The following is an 8,544-nucleotide window of genomic DNA, read 5'->3' on the forward strand; positions in this document are numbered from 1 at the left end:
CCTGTCTCTTGGCAACTAAGTGTACTTGTTAGTGTAGCAGAGATAAAGCTAATCTTTTATTCCTGCAAGCATGGTTTTTGTCTCTCGGACTCAGGCCCTCAAGGCCTTTGCTCTTTAGCTTGCAAGGCCTGTTGTGCCCAAGGCCATTCCCCTTTTCCAAAATGGTTGTGCTCTTGTCTTCCTGTCTCAATTTTGGTGTGTTCCTGGGAGGAGGTGAGCTAGGGTCTTTCTACCATCTTGGCCAATCTCCTTCCTGAGTTTTTTTTGTCATGGGTGTTGAATTTAACCAAATGCTTTTTCTGCCTTGACTCATATGAGTGCATGATTTTTTTTTTCCCCTTTAACTATTTAATATGGTAGATTGCATTGATTAATTTTCAAATACTGATCTATCCTTAAATCCCAGGAAAAACCTCACTCGTAATAGTATAATTCTTTCTATACATTGCTGAATTTTATCTGCTAATATATTTTTAAGGATTTTGTATCTATCTTTAAGGGGTAAATATACCTGTAGGTTTTTGTTTTTTGTTTTCGGTTTTGGTTTTGGTTCTGTCTTTGTCTTGTCTTGGTATCAGGTAACAGTAGCTTCATAAAATTAATTAGCACGGCTTTCTGGGAGTGATTGTGTACAATGGGTATTAATTCATCTTAAATATTTGATAGAATTCATCAGTGAAATCTTCTGGGTCTGCATTTTTGGGGGGTGATAGTTAAATAAAAAAATCAATTTCAAGACTTCCCTGGTGGCTCAGTGGTTAAGAATCTGCCTGCCAATGCAGGGGACACAAGTTCGAGCCCTGGTCTGGGAAGTTCCCACATGCCATGGTGCAACTAAGCCCGTGTGCCACAACTACTGAGCCTGTGCTCTAGAGCCTGCGAGCCACAATACTGAGCCCACGTGCCACAACTACTGAAGCCCGCGCACCACAACTACTGAAGCCCGCACGCCTAGAGCCCGTGCTCCGCAACAAGAGAAGCCACTGCAATGAGAAGCCCGCGCACTGCATCGAAGAGTAGCCCCTGCTCGCCGCAATTAGAGAAAGCCTGCACACAGCAACGAAGACCCAAGGCAGCCAAAAAAAAAGAAAAAAAATTCAATTTCATTAATTGTCCATTAAAATTATGTTTCCTGTTGGATGAATTGTAATAATTTCTGCTTTTTGAGGAATTGATCCATTACACCGAAGTTGTCAAATTATGTTTTGTAGTTATTTGTATTATTCCCTTTTTATCCTTTTGAAGTCAACAGGGTCTGTAGTGATATCTTCTGTTTTATTCCTGATATTGGTAATTTGTGTCTTTTCATTTTTGTCAGTGTTGCTAGAGATTTGTCAGTTTTATTGATCCTCTCAAAGAACCAGGTCTTGGTTTCACTGATTATCTGTTTTTCTGTATGCAATGTTATTTATTTCTGTTATTTTCTTTGTTGTTTCCTTCCTGTTGATTGTTGTGGGGTTTTTTCCCCTCTCTGGGGTCTTGAGGTGTAGGCTTATATTGTTTTGAGACTTTTCCTCTTTCTAGTGTATGTATTTAGTGTTAATTTTTTTCTCTTAGTACTGCTTTCTCTGTGTCTCACAAATTTTGATTTTCCAATTCAATGAATTTTTAAAAAATTTTGCTAGAGATTTTCTCTTGAATCTTTGGTTTATTTAGAAGTATATTATTTAGTTTTGAAATGTTTGGAGATTTTCTTGTTATATTTGCGTTATTGATTTCTAGTCTGACTCCATTGTAGTCAAAAAACACACTCTGTATGGTTTCAATTTTTAAAAATGTGTCGAAGATTATTTTATGGCCCAAGATATTTTTATGGTCTATCTTGATACATGTTTTACAAGAACTTGAAAATAATGTGCATTCTGCTGTTGTTGGGGGAGGTGTTCTATACATGTTGATTAAATCTTGTTGATTGACCATCTTTTTAGGTTCTTCCATTTCCTTGTTGATTTTTTTGTTTAGTTGTTGTATTGATTGTGGAGAGGGGCATATTAGAGTCTACAACTGTAATTGTGGATTTGTCTATTTTTCCTTTCAATTCTATCAGTTTTTCTTCACATATGTTGCAGCTCTATTTTTTTGTGAATACACACATACCTTTAGGATTTCTATGTCTTCCTGGTGGATTGATCCTTTCTAAATCATATTATGTCCCTGTCTGTCTCTGGTAATAAATTTCTTTGCTCTGAATCTACTTTATCTGATAGTAATATATGCACTCCTGCTTTCCTTTGATTAATGTATACATGATATAACTTTTCCATTCTTTTACCCTCAACTTGCCTACATCATTATTTTTGTAGCTTAAAAAAAAAATAAACAGCATATAATTGGGTTTTATTTTAAAATCTACTCTGCAAGTATTTGTCCTTTATTATAATTGTACATTTGCTAGGGCTTAAGTCTGTCATTTCTTTTTCTCTTTCTTCTCCCTCTCTTTTCCATTTCTTTGTTTCCTTTTACTTTTTCCTGCTTTCCTATGGATTATGGCAGCTTTTTTTCAAGTTACATTTCCATTTTTATACAGCATTTTTTTTTGTTAATTTTTAAATATAATTTTATTTATTTTTGGTACAGCAGGTTCTTATTAGTCATCCATTTTATACACATCAGTGTATACATGTCAATCCCAATCTCCCAATTTATCACACCACCACCCCCATCCGCCGCTGCTTTCCCCCCTTGGTCTCCATACATTTGTTCTCTACATCTGTGTCTCAATTTCTGCCCTGCCAAACGGTTCATCTGTACCATTTTTCTAGGTTCCACATTAATGCATTAATATGTGATATTTGTTTTTCTCTTTCTGACTTACTTCACTCTGTATGACAGTCTCTAGATTCATCCACGTCTCTACAAATGACCCAATTTCATTCCTTTTTATGGCTGAGTAATATTCCATTGTATATATGTACCACAACTTCTTTATGCATTTGTCTGTCGATGGGCATTTAGGTTGCTTCCATGACCTGACTATTGTAAATAGTGCTGCAGTGAACACTGGGGTACATGTGTCTTTTGGAGTTATGGTTTTCTCTGGGTATATGCCCAGTAGTGGGATTGCTGGGTCATATGGTAATTCTATTTTTGGTTTTTTAAGGAACCTCCATACTGTTCTCCATAGTGGCTGTATCAATTTACATTCCCACCAACAGTGCAAGAGTGTTCCCTTTTCTCCACACCCTCTCCAGCATTTGCTGTTTGTAGATTTTCTGATGATGCCCATTCTAACTGGTGTGAGGTGATACCTCATTGTAGTTTTGATTTGCAGTTCTCTAATAATAAGTGATGTTGAGCAACTTTTCATGTGCTTCTTGGCCATCTGTATGTCGTCTTTGGAGAAATGTCTATTTAGGTCTTCTGCCCATTTTTGGATTGGGTTGTTTGTTTTTTTAAAATTGAGCTGCATGAGCTGTTTATATATTTTGGAGATTAATCATTTGTCTGTTGATTTGTTTGCAAATATGTTTTCCCATTCTGAGGCTTGTCTTTTTGTCTTGTTTGTAGTTTCCTTTGCTTTGAAAAACCTTTTAAGTTTCATTAGGTCCCATTTGTTTATTTTTGTTTTTATTTCTATTCCTCTAGGAGGTGGATCAAAAAAAATCTTGCTGTGATTTATGTCAAAGTGTTCTTCCTATGTTTTCCTCTAAGAGTTTTATAGTGTCCGGTCTTAGATTTAGGTCTCTAATGCATTTTGAGTTTATTTTTGTGTATGGTGTTAGGGAGTGTTCTAATTTCATTCTTGTACATGTAGCTGTCCAGTTTTCCCAGCACCACTTATTGAAGACGCTGTCTTTTCTCCATTGTATATCCTTGCCTCCTTTGTCGTACTTGAGTTGACCATAGGTGCGTGGGTTTATCTCTGGACTTTCTTAGATCTATATTGCTATTTCTGTGCCAGTACCATATTGTCTTGATTACTGTAGCTTTATAGTATAGTCTGAAGTCAGGGAGTCTGATTCCTCCAGCTCTTTTTTTTCCCTCAAGACTGCTTTGGCTATTTGGGGTCTTTTGTGTCTCCATACAAATTTTAAGATTTTTTGTTCTAGTTCTGTAAAAAATGCCCTTGGTAATTTGATAGGGATTGCATTGAATCTGTAGATTACTTTTGGTAGTATAGTCATTTTCACAATATTGATTCTTCCAATCCAAGAACATGGTATAACTCTCCATCTGTTGGTATCATCTTTTATTTCTTTCATCAGTGTCTTGTAGTTTTCTGCATACAGGTCTTTTGTCTCCCTAAGTAGGTTTATTCCTAGGTATTTTATTCTTTTTGTTGCAATGGTAAATGGGAGTGTTTCCTTAATTTCTCTTTCAGATTTTTCATCATTAGTGTATAGGAATGCAAGAGATTTCTGTGCATTAATTTTGTATCCTGCAAGTTTACCAAATTCATTGATAAGCTCTAGTAGTTTTCTGGTGGCATCTTTAGGATTCTCTATGTATAGTATCATGTCATCTGCAAACAGTGACAGTTTTACGTCTTCTTTTCCAATTTGTATTCCTTTTATTTCTTTTTCTTCTCTGATTGCCATGGCTATGACTTCCAAAACTATGTTGAATAATAGTGGCGAGAATGGACATCCTTGTCTTCTTCGTGATCTTAGCGGAAATGCTTTCAGTTTTTCACCATCGAGAATGATGTTTGCTGTGGGTTTGTCGTCTATGGCCTTTATTATGTTGAGGTAGGTTCCCTATATGCCCACTTTCTGGAGAGTTTTTATCATAAATGGGTGTTGAATTTTGTCAAAAGTTTTTTCTGCATCTATTGAGATGATCATATGGTTTTTATTCTTCAGTTTGTTCATATAGTGTATCACATTGATTGATTTGCGTGTATTGTAGAATCCTTGCATACCTGGGATAAAACCCACTTGATCATGATGTATAATCCTTTTAATGTGCTGTTGGATTCTGTTTGCTAGTATTTTGTTGAGGATTTTTGCATCTATATTCATCAGTGATATCAGTCTGTAATTTTCTTTTATTGTAGTATCTTTGTCTGGTTTTGGTATCAGGGTGATGGTGGCCTCATAGAATGAGTTTGGGAGTGTTTCTTCCTCTGCAAGTTTTTGGAAGAGTTTGAGAAGGATGGGTGTTAGCTCTTCTCTAAATGTTTGATAGAATTCACCTGTGATGCCATCTGGTCCTGGACTTTTGTTCGCTGGAAACTTTTTAATCACAGTTTCAATTTCATTACTTGTGATTGGTCTTTTCATATTTTCTGTTTCTTCCTGGTTCAGTCTTGGAAGCTTATACCTTTCTAAGAATTTGTCCATTTCTTCCAGGTTGTCCATTTTATTGGCATAGAGTTGCTTGTAGTAGTCTCTTACGATGCTTTGTATTTCTGTGGTGTCCGTTGTAACTTCTCCTTTTTCATTTCTAATTTTATTGATTTGAGTCCTCTCCCTCTTTTTCTTGATGAGTCTGGCTAAAGGTTTATCAATTTTGTTTATCTTCTCAAAGAACCAGCTTTTAGTTTTATTGATTTTTGCTATTGTTTTGTTTCTATTTCATTTATTTCTGCTCTGATCTTTATGATTTCTTTCCTTCTGCTAACTTTGGGGTTTTTTTGTTCTTCTTTCTCTAGTTCCTTTAGGTGTAAGGTTAGATTGTTTATTTGAGATTTTTCTTGTTTCTTGAGGTAGGCTTGTATAGCCATAAACTTCCCTCTTACAACTGCTTTTGCTGCATCCCATAGGTTTTGGATCGTTGTGTTTTCATTATCATCTGTCTCTAGGTATTTTTTGATTTCCTCTTTGATTTCTTCAGTGATCTCTTGGTTATTTAGTAACGTATTGTTTAGGCTCCATGTGGTTTTTTTTTTTTTACTTTTTTTCCCCTGTAATTGATTTCTAATCTCATAGCGTTGTGGTCAGAAAAGATGCTTGATATGATTTCAATTTTCTTAAATTTACTGAGGCTTGATTTGTGACCCAAGATGTGATGTATCCTGGAGAATGTTCCGTGCGCAGTTGAGAAGAAAGTGTAATATGCTGTTTTTGGATGGAATGTCCTATAAATATCAGTTAAATCTATCTGGTCTATTGTGTCATTTAAAGCTTGTGCTTCCTTATTAATTTTCTGTTTGGATGATCTGTCCATTGGTAAGTGAGGTGTTAAAGTCCCCCACTATTATTGTGTTACTGTCGATTTCCTCTTTTATAGCTGTTAGCAGTTGCCTTATGTATTGAGGTGCTCCTATGTTGGGTGCATATATATTTATAATTGTTATATCTTCTTCTTGGATTGATTCCTTGATCATTATGTAGTGTCCTTCCTTGTCTCTTGTAACATTCTTTATTTTGAAATATATTTTATCTGATATGAGTATTGCTACTCCAGGTTTCTTCTGATATCCATTTGCATGGAATATCTTTTTCCATCCCCTCACTTGCAGTCTGAATGTCTCCCTAGATCTGAAGTGGGTCTCTTGTAGACAGCATATGTATGTATCCATTCAGCGAGCCTGTGTCTTTTGGTTGGAGCATTTAATCCATTCACGTTTAAGGTAATTATCGATATGTATGTTCCTATGACCATTTTCTTAATTGTTTTGGGTTTGTTTTTGTAGTTCCTTTTCTCCTCTTGTGTTTCCCACTTAGAGAAGTTCCTTTAGCATTTGTTGTAGAGCTGGTTTGGTGGTGCTGAATTCTCTTAGCTTTTGCTTGTCTGTAAATCTTTTGATTTCTCCATCGAATCTGAATGAGATCCTTGCTGGGTAGAGTAATCTTGGTTGTAGGTTTTTCCCTTTCATCACTTTAAGTATATCATGCCACTCCCTTCTGGCTTGTAGAGTTTCTGCTGAGAAATCAGGTGTTAACCTTATGGGAATTCCCTTGTATGTTATTTGTCATTTTTCCCTTGCTGCTTTCAATAATTTTTCTTTGTCTTTAATTTTTGCCAATTTGATTACTATGTGTCTCAGAGTGTTTCTCCTTGGGTTTATCCTGTATGGGACTCTGCAATTCCTGGACTTGGGTGGCTATATCCTTTCCCATGTTAGGGAAGTTTTCAACTATAATCTCTTCAAATATTTTCTCAGGTCCTTTCTCTCTTCTCCTTCTGGGACCCCTTTAATGTGAATGTTGTTGTATTTAATGTTGTCCCAGAGGTGTCTTAGGCTGTCTTCATTTCTTTTCATTCTTTTTTTTTAGTCTGCTCCACAGCAGTGAATTCCACCATTCTGTCTTCCAGGTCACTTATCCGTTCTTCTGCCTCAGTTATTCTGCTATTGATTCCTTCTAGTGTATTTTTCATTTAAGTTATTGTGTTGTTCATCTCTGTTTGTTTGTTCATTAATTCTTCTAGATCTTTGTTAAACATTTCTTGCATCTTCTCGATCTTTGCCTCCATTCTTTTTCCGAGGTCCTGGATCATCTTCACTATCATTATTCTGAATTCTCTTGCTGGAAGGTTGCCTATCTCCACTTCATATAGTTGTTTTTCTGGGGTTTTATCTTGTTCCTTCATCTGGTACATAGCCCTCTCCCTTTTCTTCTTGTCTGTCTTTCTGTGAATGTGGTTTTTGTTCCACAGGCTGCAGGATTGTAGTTCTTCTTGCTTCTGCTGTCTGCCCTCTGGTGGATGAGGCTATCTTAGAGGCTTGTGCAATTTTCCTGATGGGAGGGAGTGGTGTTGGGTAGAGCTGGCTGTTGCTCTGGTGGGAAGAGCTCAGTAAAACTTTAATCCACTTGTCTGCTGATAGGTGGGGCTGGGTTCCCTCCCTGTTGGTTGTTTGGCCTGAGGTGACCCAACACTGGAGTCTACCCAGGCTCTTTGGTGGGGCTAATGGCAGACTCTGGGAGGGCTCACGCCAAGGAGTAATTCCCAGAGCTTCTGCTGCCAGTGTGCGTGTCCTCACAGTGAGACACAGCCACCCCCTGTCTCTGCAGGAGACTCTCCAACACTAGCAGGTAGGTCTGGTTCAGTCTCCTCTGGGGTCACTGCTCCTTTCCCTGGGTCCTGATGAGCACACTACTTTGCGTGTGCCCTCCAAGAGTGGAGTCTCTGTTTTCCCCAGTCCCGTCGAAGTCCTGCAGTCAAATCCCACTAGCATTCAAAGTCTGATTCTCTAGGAATTCCTCCTCCTGTTGCCAGACCCGCAGATTGGGAAGCCTGACGTGGGGTTCAGAACCTTCACTCTGGTGGGTGGCCTTCTGTGGTATAAGTGTTCTCCAGTTTGTGAGACACCCACCCAGCAGTTATGGGATTTGATTTTATTGTGATTGCACCCCTCCTACCGTGTCATTGTGGCTTCTCCTTTGTCTTTGGATGTGGGGTATCTTTTTTTTTTTTTTTTAAATTTATTTATTTATTTATTTTTGGCTGTGTTGGGTCTTCGGTTCGTGCGAGGGCTTTCTCCAGTTGCGGCAAGCGGGGGCCACTCTTCATCGCGGTGCGGGGACCGCTCTTCATCGCGGTGCGCGGGCCTTTCACTATCGCGGCCCCTCCCGTTGCGGGGCACAGGCTCCAGACGCGCAGGCTCAGCAGTTGTGGCTCACGGGCCCAGCCACTCCGCGGCATGTGGGATCTTCCCAG

This window comes from Balaenoptera ricei, chromosome 16 (assembly GCF_028023285.1).
Source record: "Balaenoptera ricei isolate mBalRic1 chromosome 16, mBalRic1.hap2, whole genome shotgun sequence".
In the NCBI taxonomy this organism is placed as follows: Eukaryota; Metazoa; Chordata; class Mammalia; order Artiodactyla; family Balaenopteridae; genus Balaenoptera; species Balaenoptera ricei.